Below are 19,796 nucleotides of genomic sequence, written 5' to 3'. Positions count from 1 at the left end.
ACAACAACAACTGTGATGGAGCCTTCTGACATTTCACTAAATCTGTAGATTTTTGGTCTAAGAGGAAGCTCAGGATAAATTGTGAAAGCTTAAAACTTCTGTTACTTAAAGCCAGTGGTGAGTATCACTAAATCCAAATCACTAGGTGTAGTATTCATTAAATGTCACCAAGCGTTTGTTCTCTATAATACATGTATTTGTTTATTAATGCTTTAATATCCATTGTGCAGTATAGATATACCTGATTCTAGGTGGTATAGCTCAGCATTTGACTACAGATCAAGGGGTTCCCAGTTCAACTCTGGGTTTTCTTACAGTATATATAGTTATTTCATATTCATGCACTCTTAAACATTTTCATGTAACATTGTTTATTTGTAAATACACAATCAATCCATGCTGTTTGTCAGCAACTCAACTCTGATCATAAGATATACAGTAATAGAGAGTAATTTACTTTATAAATCATTAATTAATTGTAATAATTATATTAACTGACATATTATATTCATCATATTAATACAATTCAAATTACTAGAGTATCAATAATTTCAGGAAGTTAAATGGTTGTAACCTTTCATTATCTTCAGTGGATCCACTGTATAGTTGGCCGAATCATCATTTCATGCTTAGCTGAATGTCCTTAATCATATGTAGCGTTTTGTTATAATAAGCATAAAGGAAATTAGTTTATTTAAGGTCAACAGCATCCACTGTAAGTCATTTGTCAGACAATATACATACTATCCTACTGGAAGATATACACACAAACACATGAACACAAATTATTAAATACCCGATGGAGAAATGGAGGGAAGTACAGTTTTTATATGTTGTTCAAGGTGGAGTTTTACTAGTATATAAGACAAAAACAAACATTGATGCATGACAGAACAGTGGTAGAGCAACTGACTGCAGATCAAGGGGTCCCAGTTCAACCCTTGGTGCAAATACATTTTTTACTAAACTTAACAATGGGATGGAAGCACTATGTAATTCTCACCTGGTAAAAAAAAAAAATAATTTCAACTTTTATTCTCCTTTTACTTTTACCCTTCATTAGCAACTCGCCTTCTTCTGTTTAACTGCAGGAGTCTAAAACTGCACAAACAAAAACACTCTGATGAATCAGCAGCATTACTAAGTGCTCACCGCAGGTTTAACAGCAGGTTTCCGATCACTTTATTTAGCACTCATGGAAATAATTTTACAGTGTTTATGGGAATTGATCCATGTAACCACAGCCACGTATTAGTGCTTCAGCCAGAGAGGAGGAATTTATTGGTGCAATTACCTGCAGTCTGATGTGTGGTGTCTGGCTGGAAGCGGAAACCTGTAGACTTTCAGAACACACTGTAGTGCACCGTTTGACACTTGTGGCTGAGGTGTTGCAAAATGTTCTGTGTTTAACGCCGGTGGTTTTCAATCTCACTGTCAGGACTCAGATTCCTGCTAGTTTTATACAAGCCTAGCCTTTCCATAAAGGTTTAGAATGGAAACCTAAGCAGAATCAGTGTAGACTGTAGCCAAAACTATACAAATACAAAAAACAGTATATGTACGAGGTCTAGTGGACGTAAATATTACTATAGGGGGCACCCAGAGTTGAACTGGGGACCTCTTGATCTGCAGTCAAATGCTCTACCACTGAGCTATACCCCCACCTTAACAAAAAAAAAACCCATCTATGGAATTGCTTTTGTTCTGTTTTGCTCAGGCCATGATCCATAATATAGAGAGTGTAGCATATGAATGGACACATGCATGTGTAGATCTTGGCTTAAAGACAATTTTACATTTTCACTGCTTTGATGTTATATTTCTTGACTAATCTCCCTTGAACTGCATTTGATTGATTGTCCACAGTTATTATACGGTTCATGTATCTCCGTCACCACTGTTTACATTTATTTTAACCCTTAACTGCAAGAAAAGTCCTTGGGAACATTAAACCCTTGCTGATTCTTGTCCGTAATTAGCATGGAGGCAAATTAATTAATGCAGGCTGAACGGAGACTACAGCATCTCCACAAACACATGTTAATTATCATATACTGACATGCGGCTAAGACACTCACATGCTCATGGGTGAACACGAGCGTGGACTCAGGCCTATGGAAGCCTATAGGAGACTATAGTAAACTGATAATGTAAACATAAAAATGAAAATGTAATTCCCAAATAGCGTTATAATTTTCTGCAGGTTAAAGGCTGTTTTCATTTTCATTTTCAAATTGTTAGAAAATTGCATTTTCATTGTAATTGTAACTTAAATATTGCTTGCATAAATGGAAAATCATGTTACATTGTTTATATTGCATTATTAACATTTGAATATTGTCAACTGTACATCAGGATACGACTTTGAAAATTAAATGTCAAACAGCTTTTCCATTTTCATTTTAATATGGTCATAGAACTCTCATACAGGTATGTGAAAATGAAAATGCAAATTGGATTATTGCATTTTAATTTTAATTTGTACTCAAATAACACATACATATGTGTAATATGTACATATATCATAATGCTATTGTGGAATTACATTTTTGTTTTCAAGTTTACATTATCATTTTAATATAGTCTCTTATGGGCTTCCATACAGGAGGGTTTGTGAGTAGATATCAGCATTAAACAGAGCTAAAAATGCATTTAAACAAATGCATTTCCCTGTATATATGCAGGGGGTATAGCTCAGTGGTAGAGCGTTTGACTGCAGATCAACAGGTCCCCAGTTCAACTCTGGGTGCCCCCTGTGTTTATGTACATACAGTTCAGCTGGTGTGACCAAGCTCTGCTGTATGTTCAAGAGAACAATAGAGAGGCTTACATCCCTTTAGAAAGGCCTTTACGGTGTGCAAGCGTGGAGTTTTAAACCTTATAAGAGCAATAATACACAGGCTGTTTTCTATGGATCCTAATCTTGTTGTTGCACATTTCGTTTGATCTCTCTTCTACACTTTCAGTTCATATAATTCCATCTTTAAGGGGATGATTTGTTACCCAACAGCTCTACAAAGTAACACCATAAGAGTCCTGTAACATTCCCACCATTTTACAATAATCTTTTAGCAACTGTCAGACTCATTTGGTTAAAGCACAGTGCACACAGCTGCAGATAAAGAGGTCCCTTTTTAAACTCTTGGTACCCCCTCTGTAGATGATACACATTATATACAATCATAGTTGTGTTTCAATATATAGAATACTACCCTTGCTCATATTTATCTCTCAGTTCACATGTATCACATCTGCAGGGCAATAACTGAGCAATCAGATGATATATTGAAGAAAATCTTGCAAATCAATTTTAGGAAATCAGAAGTTTTATAACTGTTTGTGGCATGCAATGCATATTGAGTATCATTTAGAATTGGAGCTTAATGAAGCTACCCCAACAAATGTGCTGCAAGATATGTTTGTTGTTAAGTAGCGTTATTAAATTTTAATTTGGGCCCTTAATGACACTACATTTCTGGAATACTCTGTTTGCGTTTGTACACTCACAATGGATAATAATTTGCAATAAACTGCTTTCTCCTCAGTCATCATTAGTCTGTGCATTTAATTTATTTGCCTAACCTTTTCTTTTGAACCCCATATAACTTCCTGCAATAAAAAAAAAACAGATCACTACATATGTTCTGTAAAGCTGTGGACTCACGTTGTTTAAAGACCCATCACACGTACAGCAGCAGCACTGCACATCTAATGCTTTGTCATAAAAAAAAGTCTTGAACTCATCAGCCTTTAGATTCCCATCTCTAATTAGCATGAAGCAGCGAGTTAACCTGAGGTGAACGGATGCTCGGGCATTTCCGTGTGCATACGTTATCATACATAATCATGCATGCACACACACTCACACGTGGAAGCACACAGCTATCGTCTCCGCAGGCTCCAGCTCACCTGCAAACTCAGAGACTCATTAGAGAGTGATGGAGGAAGAGGAGGAAGGAGAAAGGAGTTGAAGGAGGGAGGGAGGGAGGGAGGGGGGGTTGAAATGGGAGGAGTCTAAGGTTCTATGCGTGTATGATGCATTCACTTAGCAAGAGTATACAATATATAATGAATTAGAGATTAAAAAACACTCTTTTCTGTCCCAGTAACCAGGTTTAAGGGCATTGGTAAAGCAATGTGCTGCTGGGGGGAAAAGCAGCTCTATGGTTGTGTGTGTGTGTGTATTTTAATGTTGGGTATGTGTGTGTGTGAGTCAGGCTTAGAGTGACTCAGAATTAGATGTTTCTTGTTGTGTCTTCAGGCAGGGATGGTGCGTATTCGACGTGTTTACATGTCTACTGTGTGTGTATGTGTGTGTGTGTGTGTCTACATGTGGTACATGAGCAGAGCACCTTTGCCTCTGGTGACAGGTTTGGAGGGCAGAGGGAATATGTGTGTGTGTGTGTGAGTGTGTGTTTATGTAAACCTCTGAATGTGTGTGTTCCCAGACTGTACATGTGTGTTATTCTTATTCATATTATTCACATTCTCCAGGGAAGTGGCCAGTCTTTCATTACAGTGTCTGACAGATCCGTTCCTGAGGCGACTGCTGCTGAATATTATCACACCTGGATGCACAGTGTGTGCCGCTCCCTCTCATTCCGTGTCTTCCAAGACCCTATTAGCATGCTAATAATATCCAACAAATCATACAGCAGTTTCACCTTGATGAGTCTACACATCAGAGGGGCCATACAGAACATACGGGATTAGGGATGACTTCATTTACCGCAGCGTATCTTAAATACCAGACGAGCTGAAAAGCCGGGCAGAGGGAAGACAGATGAAGGAAAGGGAGGTTTCTTTAAATAACATTCCAAATATGTATAAATACCACAGCTGGTTCCAAAATTATTGTCAAGTATTTGTTTATGCTGAGAAATGGGGAATGTGAATTGAAGAGTAGATGTTTAATTTGGTATACTTTTGCCTATGTGTGTTTGGGAAGTGTTTTCATGGCATTTTTATGGCTCCACATGACACAAAAGGTGATGATAAAAGAGAGAAAAATATTTAAAGGTGCAGTGTGTAGGACTTAGTGGCATCTAGCGGTGAGGTTGCAGATTGCAACCAACTGAATACCCCTCCCCTCGCACTCCCCTTCCAAGCATGTAGGAGAACCCTTGGTACAAACTACGCCAAAGCTTTCAAGGGAGCTCACTTTTTTTTTAATAGGGGCAGGAAAATTTGGGTAAATTTGTGCTTCTGAGCAAAAATTATTAGTCAAAAATAAATCACTGATGCTTTTTAAGTTGATTACCTCTTTAATCAAGGTTCTGTGAGAAATGAAACAGCCAAATAATGTGTTAATTGAAATTCTGGAAGTGAAAGTTGGATTTTGAAATGCTAATGGGGAGTTTAAAAGATTTTCACAGTATGTGGAAAAAATGCAAATTCCAGCAACTTGTCTTCAAACAGCTGCATTTTTTTTTTTTTTTTTGGCTGTACCAGCCACGGAGCAGCCCTATAACCACTGTTGTCCGTGATTGAGTGAATGATGAGGTTTCACCATTGGTCAGCCGGCTGAGAGTTAGAGTTTCCTCATTGGCTGTTGCTCTTTCAAAATGAATTGGCACGAGTTGATGGAAACAGAGGACAGCAGGATGACGCAGAGCAACTGTGTTTTCTGCTCCGAGCTCTGACGCCCTCGGCTCTGGTGTTAAATGCAGTGAAGTTGGTTATACTCCTGTTTAAACAGACACACAGCAGTGTCTCTGTGTCTCCTCCCCTACCATCCAGTGTGATCTACTCTCCGGCTGGCAGCGCTGTCAGCAGCCAGAAGGAGAGACGCTCTGTGGTGCATTTGAATTTTATAACTGAACAAATACCAAGACGCAAGCTTTTTATTTCTCTGACGTATTCACATCACAAATGATGAACAACAGCATTAAAACACGAGTCTTGCAGGTAAAATATGCGACTCATGTAGAGTGTTGTATCAGTTAAGTGTTAGGCAGCTTCTCTGCAGGTGTGCTTGGTTTCACTGTAACTGCGGTTACTGGGCAGAGATAAGCCTCCTGACTTTGCACTCAAAATGCTGTGAAAACTTTCATTTACAATTTTCACCGCAGCCTCCATAATCATCAACCACGAAAAGAGGCAGAAAAAAAGCTAATAGAGGCAGTTAAAGCACCCAAATAACAATCACACTGAGAAAACACTCAATACAGAGTGAAAAACAAGAGACATCTGCAGATAGAAACAGATGAAAGAGCAGGAGGAGTTAACAGATAATTAGAATAGGTATAATTAGAAGTAAAATAAGTTCTCTTTCAAATCAAACATCCCGAGATATGATTGTTCTTGCAGCTGCATTTATAACCTTTTTTTTTGACACATGTCATATGATATGCGACTTTTACCAGCACATATTACTGGGACCACTACAGAAAATTGCAGATGAACATTTAGTATCCAGGAATTCCCATTATGGACACCACTGACTATCTACAAATTGGCCACAATTTCACACATTGACCAGTCCAGCCATACAGTAGGTTTGGACCTAGTCTTTTTTTTTGTTTTAATCTTAACAGATGTTTCATGTTTGGTTAATATATCAGTTAGAAAATCTGACATTAGGATAAATGAGGTTGAGCTGGCTGCATAGGCCCGCTGCATTCACTGTCCTCGCCTTTGTGTCAGTAAGGGACTTTGGTAACCCACTTATGCAGCTGGATTTGCATTGAGTGAATTGAAGCGAAAGATTTAAATGGCATCAGTCTTGCTATTAAAGCAAAGCAAAACATCAGACAAACAGGGAGGAGCAGCTCTCTCTCTCTCTACCTCCCTCTCTCTCTCCGTATGTGTGTGTGTGTGTGCAGGGGGAGTGCTGTCCCTTGCCTCTGCTCAGTGTGTGCAGCAGCTGCAGCTTTCAGCCTCAGTCTACACTGTAGGGGCCATTCTGCTGTCTGAAAGACTGATAGATACAAAGAGCAGAATGGTGATGAGAGATGACTCAGAGGATAACACTGATGGTGCTTTTCAAACACACTCATTCCCCCCTCTTGCAACGTTGCAATCTAACATTTGTATGAAATGAAAACAAGAACCATGCTTCCAGGTCAAGGATTCGAAGCGCGCTCTAAAATAAGGGTTGCACCGTTATAGGAGCTGTTTTTGGACAAGGCGAGGGTAGCGCAGTTATCATCAAAGTGCGTGTTGAATTCACAACTGGCCCGAGGGGAGGAAAAGAGTGAATCTTGACTGAATTCGGAGAGAATAGTCCACCCCCTCCCTCCTCCCCTGATCTGAGGTCTTATCCTTTGCCGTCCTCTATCTGCCACACTGAGAGAAAAAAAAAAAAAAAACCCCACCATGGATACAGATGCTGACCTACGCCTGATGCACACATATGTTACAGAGGAAAACCCTGCAAGCGAAGCAATCAATTCTCACACATGGAAACTCTACGGAAACAAACAGGCAATCGCCTTTACATACAGCACACACAAAAGGTAGTTCAACACGCATGGCGCCCGCAGTCTAACGAGACAAAATCATGGAGAGAGGGCATGAATGGAGTGCCCTGTTTCAGCCCATGGCACCGAGCGCTGAGCAGAGACAAAGCCCTCATACAACATCCCATTCATACTGTGGCACTGAGGGCAGAAAATGAAGCTTACAGGGCTCGCTCACAAGCCAGCTCACAGTATAGAGGTATTATAATATCTGAGAGAGGGGGACTCGGCTCAACACTATCCCCCCCCTCCACCCCCCCGTTCCTCACCATCCCCCACCTTCCTCCCTGTGGGCCCTCGCTACCCACCCCCACAAATCCCAACACACTCTCACCCTTCCCACTAACCTCTCTCATTCTGCTCTCACTACAATGTTCTCCGTCTCCATCCCCCATCAACCCCCCCCCCCCTCTCAAAAACCTTCACTTCCTCCTCATAATCATCATCCATCAAGGACCATACGGACAGCCACTCACTTCTCACACATCACACGCGTCGCACACCACTGAAAATGAATAATGGTTCATTCCATGTAGAGTTGGAGGTCACATACAGCATGATGTCCGTGGGCCAATAACCATCCATTCAAACCAACCATAGCGCCTGGTTTCAGAATACACTGTAATACAGATCTGATCGTGATTCAGATCTATAAAGCCTCCAAAAGAGACAGAAATTAGGGTTCCACAATCTAATTCAGTATATTTGGGGTTTAAGTTATAACTACTGCTTCATTAATGGTTAAAATAATCTATTAATGCTTTACAGACCTGTAATAAGCTAATTATAAGAACTACTCTTGGTCTTTATCCTCCTCCAGCATAACTCTCTTTGTCTTTTAATCTAGATCTTTAATTTTAATTGTCAGGAAGAGCCTTAAAATTAACAGTTCCACCATACGGGAAGTTAAAAAAAAACGAATGTATCAGGATTTTATATAATATATTACGAAGCCAGAGTCGGTGGATTCCTGTTGTGGAACCACTTTTTACTAACAATTTACCAACATTTATAACTGGATGCCTTATTTTAAACTGAAACCCTTTATTTATAACTTATTCTCTTTCCAATAAGCAATCAAGTCTGCATTTATAAATGTTTCTAAGTCATTAATAAAGAAGGTTTCTCACTTTTTAATAAGATGAATTAAATAGTTGGCTAAGAAAACCAAACAAATTTTGCTAGAAGCAGATATACAGCAGCCTAAGGGATTTTTAAATTAGGCAACCCCAAAAAGGATCCTTATAATTACTTGTTACAGATATGTAGAGTATCAGCATAGGATATTATATATTATTAATACACCCATTAGTTACAACTTAAACCATACATAATGTATGTCTTTATAAATAATTATAATTGTCATGTCTCATTTATAATGTATGTATAACATATGTCCAGTCACGTGTGAGAATATGAACAGGGTAAGGGGTACAGAGCATTTGACCGCATATCCACTACAGCTGACATGAACATTTCTTTTGTTCTGTGCTGCACACTGAGGCTAAATCTCAAACAGCTTGTGTGAAATGTGATGTAGAGAGAGAGAGAGCGCTCAATGGTGGCTTCCTAGTACAACTCCAGATGCCCCCTGAGACTATATACACATAACTTAAGTACCACTTTTACCTTGTCCTGTATCACAGGCAGGAGGGTGGGAATGGCATTGACACACATTGTTCTGTTTTGAGTGTCCATGGCAGCCATTGAGAAGCAAACAGAGAAGAGAAAACAGGTGCTAAACAAAGACCAGTGTATACTATATCGCTCAGAGTGTTTGACTCAACATCAACATTGAAACTGAGGAGTGTGGAAGGGTGAGTATATTCTTTCTGCGTCATATCTTTAGTCTCATCCTGGACTCTCACTGCACATTCATGTAAAATGTAGTGGAGTCCCAAATACAAACTTTCTCTTCATGATGTGGCTCTGTTATCTCAAAACATAGATTTCTCAGCACTATACATGTCACACAGCGCCGTTCGACATCTTATGAGTAACTCATAAAAAAGCATAAACAGTAGAGGGTTGTAAAGCAACATTTCTCTTCACGAGTCCCCCTCTACTCAGACATGTTTTTTGCATCAGAGATCTCCGCCTACTGAAGTTGGTGGATTTATAAGTGCACGGTAATTGCTTGAACAGCGGCGAGAATGTCTGCTAACAAATCTTCGCCTCCTTACATTTTGTCAAGGACACGCCTTACCAGAAATGATGCTCTTCCCCTATTCTCCTCCATAGCGAACTGCATATCACTTCCCCACTATGACACACTGCTCTAAAGACTGTGGATTGGTTCTGCAATGCAGGTTTTTCTCTCTAAATTCTCTCTAATTGTTTCCATCCAGTTTTAACATTTAAACCTGAGAGATTGTCCTCAGTCTCTATGAAGGACGCGTTTACAGACTGACCTGTGAGTCTAGTGAAGAGTTTGACACCAGAGAGCTGTTTTCACATTCATCTGCTGAAGGAGGAAAGTTTCTCTGTGCTCATTGAAAAGTTTCAATGAGTCTGAGTTTAAGTGGTGGACCGACGAGCAGCACTAGTTTGGAAGCTAATCGTGATCCAGTATGCAACTTACATAAGTGTGATGTGGAAGCTTGAAGCCTCCACTGCACATACACTGATAATGGACTTTACAGTGAAGTAGGAGACATCTTGTGTCCAGCAGTTAAACTTTTGATTCTGGATTTTTTCAATGAGGGAGACGGAGGAAATGTTATTTTAAGTATTTTAATGAGTAATGAGGTAATTGGACTTCTTTTGTGGAGAGACTATATTAGACCTGTGTTATTATTCCAAGTAGAGTATTGTCTGGAGGGGATCTTTAAATTAGTGATCTCCTATTAAACAACAATTAGAAGAACACAAAAATAGCCCTCCACACCCTTGTTATTGGTCCTTAAAAGTGGTTTCCTGTTTCATGTCTGCTTCTAATGATGTGTACGCGCCACGGGTGGCATCTTATTGTTACTACTAGCTGTCGGTCAGGAGGGGTAATCCAAACTGAGGGCAACTCTAAAATGAAGGAGAGTGTTAGCACAGAAAAAGTATAAAAGAAGTGGTAATTAATTGGCGTTAACTTTATTTGCTGCAGACAATTTGGCTTTAGGCTTTTCTGGAGCAAATCACAGTTTTGTAATGAGCTCAAAATGATGCTGTTTAATTTCAGTTTAGCTAGAACATGACTATAAATGTGCTGAGTTAAAAAAAAAAAAAACGACATCTTTTGTGCGGATGTAGCCCAGTGCACACATACCATCTTGCTCTTGTCCAATCCAGGATCTCATGGGCTTTCAGTGAGATGCAGCATTGATGTGAAACAAACTGCTAACAAGCAGTAGACTGCAGGAATAAACCCTCACAGAGCAAAAAAGATTTACAGACTTTCAACAAAAGGGTCAATTAGTACACACACACACAAAACTGCACAATTTCTTCATTTATTGATGAGATTGATTTCTCGTGCTTAGGGGTCGTTTTCTGCCAGCTGATGTGTACGGGAGCTTATTGGAGTGGTGATTTATGACTGACCAAGAATAATGGCTCTCTGAACTCAGCTAGATTGACCTGAGAGGAGAGACGCTGGGGAGGCATGGCGAAAAGACAAATGGGTTAAGCGAGGTAAAGCGGGACAGAGGGAAAGAGATGAAGGGGAAACATAAGAGCATTAGGCTGCTCCTGTACTGTCGCCTGGCTTCACTGTGAAGCTCACTGTCTCGAGCCAAAGCAGACCTGAGACCTGCCAACCGCGCTCATCCCCCTCTGCTTCGTCAGGACTGACTCTGTCAACATTCACCATGCAGATGACAAAAAGACTTTAAGCAAGGTATTAATAGAACGTAAATCACAAACAGGTCCCTGAGGATGTAAAACAATGCAACAACACTAATGAGAGACTTATTAACAGCTGTCCCATTAAAGCCTTCCCTTTCTTAACACCTGACATTTCACTTCAAACAAGTTAATAGCTTAACTTCCACCCCTGTAGCTAGCGTGAAATTGGCACTTAGAGCATCATGAGTCGTGGACATCTATTTAGGGTGTGACAATGAGTCAATCAGTTAGAAACACGCATGACTTCCTGCGGAAATTAATTAGCATTGTGTAATGAAATGTGGCTTTCACCCTGCGGCAGCAGGCTGTTTAAATCAGACATCTTAGAGGAGCAACCATGGACTTCAAGATCCGAGGTCCACGTTGCTGCAACCCATGGCAGCAGCACCACACGCACATGCTGCCAGAAAGGAGAGCAAGTGCAGGCCAAATGCCCCTGCCAGCCGTAGTTGAATTTGTTTACTCCAGATAAGTAGATACATCCTTGCCATCACAATGACTGAATGCTGAGAACATAATTTTGGCTGAGCTTGTGCAGAGGAAGAGGAGGGATGGGGCTCATTTTGGCATGAACGTGCACACACACACACACACACACACACACACACACACACACACAAAACCACAAATGTAAAAACAAGCATGCACAGGGCAGCTACATATTCTAATTAGGGTCCTATTTGGGTTAAGTTGTTGTCTTGAACTCTTCATAATCTGCAACTGAGTTTCCTCGTTGAAATGAATAATTCAGTTAACAAATGTTCTCATCCACCCATGGTGTCTGGTCTGCAGATTGAGCAGTCTGCTGCCGGCTGCCCTCTCCCTCTTGACTAAAAAAATAGCACTAATGTATGAGAAAGAAATGATGATCTTACTAGTAATATATATAAAACAGTGAAACACATCTATTTTATCCAGGTACTGCATGTACTCAGTTGTGCTCTGAACTTTAAGCAATAACTCACAACACTATCAAATGCTTCCAGTATTATTCCTTACTTAGAGTATATTTATCACATGAAAAAAGGATAAAATTTCGTCAGATACAAATGAAGGTTCAGACGTTCAGTCTTTTGAGCCGTAACTTACAGGAAAAAGACATAAGTAAAAAGTTTTCTCAGAAGAAGCCAGACGTCTTAACTTCTCAGTATCAGAATATAAAGTGTAACTATGTTTAAAATGCTAACATGTATTTAGCCAAAATCAGGTTTAAAGAAATCAGAGACAAACCAATAATGAACTCATTCTACTTACAAGTATCGTGTGTGCGCCCAAAGCCTGATATTTCTCTGTGCTACAGACCTCTGTTGTTGTCCAAAAATGCATCAATGAGCTGCACTGGATGACATGTTCCTTCATCCTGGAGTTTGCGGTCACATTTGTTTATTTAGAAACGGCTCCAAGGACTAATAATAGTGATCACATTTTCAGTCTCTGGAGAGTAGTTTCAGTTAAGGCAGATGCGACTGCACATGCGTAGGAATGTGTTTCCTTTTACAGTGCTTCACTAAGTTGTTGTGCTACATATCATATCATATCATGACTTTGTACTACATTGTTTCTCAAATTTCTCAAAAAACTTCAATACAAAATCAAGAGGCCTTACACAGAACTACTCTCATGATCATTGTTATTAGTCTTTGGAGCTGTTTCTAAGAGACTAACTTGCCCGAACTCTTCATGGTGAAGGAACATGTCACCCAGTGTGACGGTGTGGCTTACTGACATGTTTTTAATAGTTTTCAGACAACAATGGAGGTCTATGGTACAGATGAATATCAGGCTTTGGATGCAAACACAATACTCTGCACATGAGATTTGTTGACAGTGAGAAAAATCTTATCCTTTAATAAAACAATCTGACTATATACAAAGACCTGGATTGTCTTTGTATGCATGCCAAGAATATAAAACTGTTAGAATCAAACCTGAGAAGGAACTGACTTTTAGCGGGTTTGAAACATTTAAACATCTAATCTTTGTGTTCTCATCTCCCCAAAATATACACCATGTGTATCTCAGAGAGGAAAACACAAAGTCTTTCCTCTTTACAAGCAGCTGTTTGTTTGTCGCTCTGAGAAAATAGTTCACCCTCTTCTAGACGCTGGTCAGGGTTAAGCATCTCGTTCAAGGGTGCTTCAGCAGATATTTCCGGTTTGTGGGACACCCGTTTGCAAGAACATACAAATATGTTGGCGGTCACTGACCCTGACCCTATTTCTTCTGAGAAATCCACAGGACATCATTCATATTTATATCCGACCATAGCTGGGCCATGAATGACAGGGGACAAGGATTTCCCAAGCTATTGTATTAATGTCTGAGTTATAAGTCAGTGTCAGTGCATAGCATTCATCAGCCATCATCCACTTTCACCTGACTGCACCATGGACAGCTATCACTCTACTGTCACTATGCTCGCCTTAAGGGGGGCAAAGCGTTCTGACAAGGACCCCGGCTAAAGGAAGGGCGAAGGTTTATTAAATGACAGAGACAGAGTTGATACAGAGTTCAGGCTGAGTTCAAAGTGCTTCACGGAGGGCGACCGCATCGAAAACAGTCGGGTCACTATCAATGACAGATTCATAGTAGAGAGGTAAATTGATAGTAGTGGCAGTAACCCTCATTTTTTAACTAATCATTCATGAACAAACAATTGTTGTTGTGGCTGAATCACAGTGGAAAATAAAACAGCACTCACTGTTTATGTTTACTTATCTGTTTCGCAAGCATTGTTTAGCTTCTGTCAAGCACTTTATGATTTACAAGACAGAAGCCTTATTAAGATAAATTTCATCAGGATTAAGTTCATCCCCTTTGGAAAAAAATTATGACTTTTTAAGCTGATTTTTTTTTGGTTGCTTAGAGTTTTCAGAGTGCATTCAAGGGACAAGATGATTAAATTGTGAAACTGATTAAACTGAAGAATTATTCATGGTTGCTATGTATCCCAAATCCACTCATCAATTCTTTATATTTTCTATTATCTCTATGAGAACAGAGTCAAAGTTTAAATGATTTGATATGGGTACGCCATGCTAATCAGTGTAAAAAAATTCAAGTGCTGTATGACTTAATTAGATATGCTTGTCTTATAGAAGTCTAACTTATTTTCCCAACTGTGTTGTAGTAGTAAAAAACGTCACAGGCAATATTTTTTGGGGTGAGGGAAGGACTCCATCTTTCTACTGAAGTCGTTGGATGGTGGATGGAGGGTCTACAAACCTCATGACTTTGAAACAGAACACCTGGGTTTTCATCTTGAGTCCTGGATGTGGGTTAGTTTAGGAAGCAAAAGCACTTACATTGTTGATACAGTAAACACATCGTGTCTTGTGCCTCAAGTGACTTTTTCTGTTTAACGATTCAAGACAACGATCTTTTCTTAACCTTAACCAAATTTTGCAAGTGACTAAAAATAACCATAAAAAAAAGTTAAATCATGCTTTAGTTGCTGCGAGTGGAGATTGTAGGGTAGCGGAGATTTAGCGTTGGGTTGCAGCAGGCCTCTTTCACAGCAGGAAAATAAAATTAATGATGGCTTCAGTTTCAGGGTGCCTGCTGGCTCACTGTCATGCTATCATGGCTTACTGGGACACTTGAATAGAACAGAGCCATTGTTAATGTCATTGTAACACCTGTGCTTTTCCTACGATGATAAATGGAAATGTCTGCTGTGTAAAGGACCCGTCAGCTAGTCATTGATTGGACTGGTGTTTTGTTTAATGTCTAGAGATCAAAACATGACAGAGATCAGGAGAAGATGAAATGGAAATGCAAAGAAACAGCGGAGGCAGGTCAATGAGAAGCTGCCAACATTAAGAATTGATTCGCAGTCGCAGCCAAATTCAGCAGATGGCGAGTGAATGTAAATGGAACTGAGCAATCAAATTTCCAACAAAACACTTAGAGGATGGAGAAGAGAAGAGAGGGGTAAAAAAAAACGGAGACTGAAAAGGCATAAGAGGGGCGGAGGAGCTGAGAAGGAAGCATACTGAAGGACTGGCAAACAAAAAGAGCCGTTTCGCTGCAATATGTTCTTGCCTACGGTTACACTTGTTCCAATGCAACTTTAATCATCCAATCATGTTTTCCACGACAACTGACAGGTCCGCTTGTGCAAAAATTGGATTTTGAAAGAAATGAAAGAAAGCAGGCTCAAATTGTTGTCAACACAGTCTGGATGTTGTCCAGCCACAATGAGTGAACAAGCAAAGTGAAGAAAAGGAACAGAGAGATAATAGTGGAGGAACGGATTTAAATATCCGCAGGAACTGCAAAAGAGTTATTTTGGGGCCAAGTTTGGACATCTAGCTATGTGATGTTTATAAAATCTGATTTTTATGATCGCTTCACAAAAATCGCATCGGAAGCAAAACCACAGTCTTGTCTAATACCAAAAGAAATGCTGGAAAAATATACATCTGATTAAAGGTTGCCTAAAGCAATAAAGCACACGTTCTCTACACACAGGGTATGGATTCGATAAATCCGTCGTAGCCTGAGGAAAATCCTTCAGGCCGCCTCACAGCCGAGGCGCCCAGCGTATACAACAACCTAATGAAATCTCCTACATCACATTAAGGACCACACACTCCTCTGCTTACATTTGCCTACATCAAAATACGGAGAAAGTAAAGTCTCTCGTTATCGAGGGCTATGTATGGCTTCTGTTATAGTAAGAGATAAACACGAGTGTAGAATGTAAGATGGAAAAATGATCCCCAAATTATAGCTCAGTGTCCATGTTGTTTTGACCAATACTCACGGATATATAAAAGGGTTGACGAGCTATGCAGCCAGGCTTTATTAAGCTTAAAGACAAAGAAAATAAGGATATATCATCAGGGTTATTGCTCGAGACATATTTGCTGACCTCAGGGTGTTTGTCTACCTTGAGGGTTGGACAGAGAAGTGAGCTGAAGCTGAGGGGTCATGATTGCTCCTGTGCTCCGACGCCAAGCTTGGAGACGGGAGCGGTGATGAGATCCAGAAACAATCACACTGTGCCAGCCGAGGAGGCTGCTGCCACCGCTGCCGCTGCCGCCGCCGCCACTGCTGCTGCTGCTGCTCTCCCCTACGGCCTGCTCATACAATCACTAAGTCATTATCATTCTCAGTACAAACACGCTCTTCATCTGAGCTAATCTTTATGTAAACGGTCTGTCTTAAGGCTTCTTAAGGAGAGAGGCTCAGTTCCCTCGACTCCAAACTGCATTCAAGGCAGCCCTGTGCAGCAGAGGCCCAAACCAATAACAAACATAAAAGAAGAAAAAACAGAAACAGCACAGAGCTATTTAAAGTTAGGCCTTAAGCACTTCTGTCAAGTAAATCTCTTTTTCCTTTTTTTTTTTTTGTTTTAGACGTAGAGTCTCAAAGTGTTAGCCCGAAAGGCTATCATCAAGGCTACACTACTAGCACGAGAGCATCTGTGCGCGCCTTTGGGCTTTTTCCTACCCATCACACTATGGCGGGCTATGGCTCAGATAATCCTGAGGCCTTGTGGCCATGGAAATCCACTCATGTATGAATGTTACTTTGTTTAAACATGACTCCAGGAGAAGAGACAGAGAGGAGAGGACAGGACAGGACTGTCCTGGGAGAGACAAATCACGTGTTGGTGATGTAACAGGAAAGAAAAATGCAAAGGAAACTGCTGTTTTGGTGTTTTGTTGCCCAAAAAATATGGAGACAAGAGGAAGCTGACAGGTTGTATGTACGGGGCTTTCCTCAACTCACTGGTAACAAAGCATCGTGAAAAATCTGTATGACACTGTAATTAAATTATTTACTATCAAATCGCCCTAAAAAAACAAGTAAACTGAGCAAAACATAAGTTAATTTCTTATATATGCTGTAAATATTTTCTTTAAAGGAGAAAAAATCATATCAGTGTCAGGAATAACAGGTAACTATAAGATGCTAGTCATTAAAAAAGTGACTGAAAATAGGACTGAAACTGACATTATCAGTTATTGATTAATCTGCTGATTATTTTTTATCATTCATATTATCGTAAATTATTCATACTTTCAAATTATTGGCTGATAGTTGGACAAAATAGAAAAAAATTTACAGACATCACTTTGGGCTCTGGGAACTCTTGATGACCATTCATTGTTTTACTTTAATGCAAAGAAATTATCACTAAATAATGAAAGAAATGGTTATTTAAACTCCTCATGTGATCATTTATAGCAGAAAAGTGTTACATTTATCAATATAAATGTATTTCAATCATAAATTACAGCTGCAAAATAGTCTGTCTCATCAATTAATCTGTTTTTTATTTATTGTTAGTAATTATTGTTTATTTTACTGTAATAAAATAGTGAAAATACCCATTAAAATTCCCCAGAGGTCAAGGAGACATCTTCAGATTGCTTGTTTTATCTGACCATTAGTCCAAAATCCAAATAGATTCAGTTTACTTTGAAATACAACAAAGAGAAGCATCATATTCTCACATTTAAAGAGCTAGAATCAGCAAATGTTTTGCTTTTTTTCCTTTAGAAATGACTGAGACAATAAATTTTCTGTCTCTCAACTAATGAATTAATGACAAATAATGTCAGCTCTAAAAATTGTCATAATTTTATCAACTAAATATTCATTAAGAGAGAAATTTGTTAACTGACCTTCTTAAAGCTAAATGATTAATTCAAGGACAGACTGAACCATGTGAACCATACAGTCTGTTCAACTCTATTGAACACATAAATATGTCATAAAACCACATTTTATTAGAGATATAACACCTGCAATGGCGTTTAGGTAAAGTATGAGCTCATGAATATGTTTATGGATATTTATGGACTATATTTGCACTTTTATCCAGACTCAGTGACCGAAATGTCCTCAAATTCCAGTTATTTCCAAAGCTCCAGTTAAATGTGGTCTATCAGTCTATTTTATGGTATGAGGTTTCCATAGGAGACTGTATAAACACTGAGCATGACCCCGGAGCATCTTAGTGTCTGGAGGAACATGATGTATATAGAACAGTGGCTAAAAATAACCCCTGTGTTAGCTTGTGTCTCTCCAGCTTTTTATTAGTGTAGATGCCCTGTAGAACCCGTTGTGGATGCTCAATTGAGTGAAATCATTCTGTAAAGACATTTAAAGAGACACCGCTCCTCTAGCTGAGATGAGAATAAGCATAAAGTTTCATAAACAAGACAGAGATCAAGCTGCTGGGGTTTTACATGTTCACATGACTCAATATTTGCATCAGATGCTTTAATAAATTGAACAACTTGCTCCATGATGAATGTCCTAGTGTGCATTTATCATGACCTAATTAATTAGCTCTGTGACCCAGTAATGCAGGTTGTGACCTTTTTAAATAAGAAGTAGGAACGGTGAGGGAGGGGAGATGGGGGGCTGGATGGAGGCTCTGCAACAGCTGACACAGCACTGATGAAATGGGAGTAATAGTAATATGTGCATTCGGTTATTTTTATGATGAATCATTACTACACGGGCAACAAAAATGCCCGAAACAATGTCTCCTTTACAGAATTACATATCGGACTTCACGCGATCCTTCGTGTGTCCTCAACTACTTTGGGTTTTCTCTGTTCTGTTGTCCCGCTTTCCTCACGTTCCTTCCTGATTTTGTGCATTGATGTGTGTGTGTGTGTGTGTGTGTGGCAGAATGTGGAGGCAAGGCAGTTGACAGGGTGTCGGCCGCGGTCTGTGAACCTGGCTGCTCTGCTTAGCTCCGCCAGTGACAGAGAGTGAGGGGGACATCGCCCCGGCCACGGCTGCCCCAGCTGGGCCAATCAGGCGTGAGCGCTCGTGGTCGGATCAGCGCATGCCTTCCGCCATGTGCAGCGCTGTGGCACAGATCCCCTTATGGATTCTAATATGTTCTCCACAGTGTCAGGGGCACTCGGCTGATCACTCTTGTGTGTGTGTGTGTGTGTGTGTGTGTTTGTTCAGATAATGAAGGTGACTGTGTGTTTAATGAAATCTCTGCACCCTCCTCGACTGCACCTATGGTGATAGCGTTTCACAGGAGAGTCACATGGCTGAATAGTGGGGGGTTTGTGTAGCTGTGTGCGTGCTTAACTTACAGCACTCTAAACTTTGATCACTATGTGTCTCTGAAACCTGAAACCAATAACTATTTTGGGCCTGAAGCTTATTTTTTACTGTGTCACCTTTAAAGGTGCAGCCAGCTATTCTAATCCAATACACTTTTTGTCAAATTCAGCGAATATCTCCTCACGGTCCGCTAACTGTCTACTGTTCTATGTGTGCGCTGAAAAAAAATGTTTGTACACAGCCCTGGCTCTATAAATGGGAAACAAATAAAGTGGCTCGGACTGGGCCACACAACACTATTCCACTATTCCAGTCAATAAGCAACAGGAGGCCTTCCTGCTCGGAATTGTGAAGACTGAAGGGAGGGGTGTATTTGTTTGGCTGTTGAGTTCAAATAACAACAATCTTTCTCCAGAAACATTGACTCCACTTTTAACAGAAAAATAGCCA

General features: G+C 40.0%; 1 protein-coding gene and 2 non-coding genes across 3 annotated transcripts in view; 1 reads left to right on the top strand and 2 right to left on the bottom strand.

Annotated features, from left to right (window-relative positions):
• Nucleotides 1-19,796, bottom strand: part of gjc1 (gap junction protein gamma 1) — a 44,469-nt gene that overhangs the window by 14,915 nt on the left and 9,758 nt on the right. The window lies entirely within an intron of this gene.
• Nucleotides 1,591-1,662, bottom strand: trnac-gca. The gene has a single exon. It is a non-coding gene; the product is annotated as a tRNA-Cys (tRNA).
• On the top strand, nt 2,684-2,755 carry trnac-gca. Its single transcript has one exon. It is a non-coding gene; the product is annotated as a tRNA-Cys (tRNA).

Source organism: Thunnus maccoyii, chromosome 18, assembly GCF_910596095.1.
Source record: "Thunnus maccoyii chromosome 18, fThuMac1.1, whole genome shotgun sequence".
Lineage (NCBI taxonomy): Eukaryota > Metazoa > Chordata > Actinopteri > Scombriformes > Scombridae > Thunnus > Thunnus maccoyii.
Note: the sequence above shows the minus strand (reverse complement) of the source record. Positions and strands in the feature narration are given on the sequence as shown.